Source organism: Hydractinia symbiolongicarpus, chromosome 1 (assembly GCF_029227915.1).
Source record: "Hydractinia symbiolongicarpus strain clone_291-10 chromosome 1, HSymV2.1, whole genome shotgun sequence".
NCBI lineage: Eukaryota > Metazoa > Cnidaria > Hydrozoa > Anthoathecata > Hydractiniidae > Hydractinia > Hydractinia symbiolongicarpus.
The window spans coordinates 38023073-38024306 of NC_079875.1; positions in this window are offsets into that span (position 1 = coordinate 38023073).

The window sequence follows — 1234 nt, forward strand, 5'->3', positions numbered from 1 at the left end:
ATGCATGTCTAAGTATAAGCACTTGTACTGTGAAACTGCGAATGGCTCATTAAATCAGTTATCGTTTATTTGATTGTACTTTACTACATGGATACCTGTGGTAATTCTAGAGCTAATACATGCGAAAAATCCCGACTTCTGGAAGGGATGTATTTATTAGATTAAAAACCAATGCGAGTTTCGGCTCGTTTTCTTGGTGATTCATGATAACTTTTCGAATCGCATGGCCTTGCGCCGGCGATGTTTCATTCAAATTTCTGCCCTATCAACTGTCGATGGTAAGGTAGTGGCTTACCATGGTTGTAACGGGTGACGGAGAATTAGGGTTCGATTCCGGAGAGGGAGCCTGAGAAACGGCTACCACATCTAAGGAAGGCAGCAGGCACGAAAATTACCCAATCCCAACACGGGGAGGTAGTGACAAGAAATAACGATACGGGGTCTATATAGGCTTCGCAATTGGAATGAGTACAATTTAAATCCTTTAACGAGGATCAATTGGAGGGCAAGTCTGGTGCCAGCAGCCGCGGTAATTCCAGCTCCAATAGCGTATATTAAAGTTGTTGCAGTTAAAAAGCTCGTAGTTGGATTTCGGAATGGGCCAGTTGGTCCGCCGCAAGGTGTGTACTGACTGGTTTGTTCTTCTTCGCAAAGACTGCGTGTGCTCTTTATTGAGTGTGCGTAGGATTTACGACGTTTACTTTGAAAAAATTAGAGTGTTCAAAGCAGGCTATCGCTTGAATACATGAGCATGGAATAATGGAATAGGACTTTGGTCCTATTTTGTTGGTTTCTAGGACCGAAGTAATGATTAAGAGGGACAATTGGGGGCATCCGTATTTCGTTGTCAGAGGTGAAATTCTTGGATTTACGAAAGACGAACAACTGCGAAAGCACTTGCCAAGAGTGTTTTCATTAATCAAGAACGAAAGTTAGAGGATCGAAGACGATCAGATACCGTCCTAGTTCTAACCATAAACGATGTCGACTAGGGATCAGCGGGCGTTAATGAACGACCTCGTTGGCACCTTACGGGAAACCAAAGTTTTTGGATTCCGGGGGAAGTATGGTTGCAAAGCTGAAACTTAAAGGAATTGACGGAAGGGCACCACCAGGAGTGGAGCCTGCGGCTTAATTTGACTCAACACGGGAAAACTCACCAGGTCCAGACATAGTAAGGATTGACAGGTTGAGAGCCCTTTCTTGATTCTATGGGTGGTGGTGCATGGCCGTT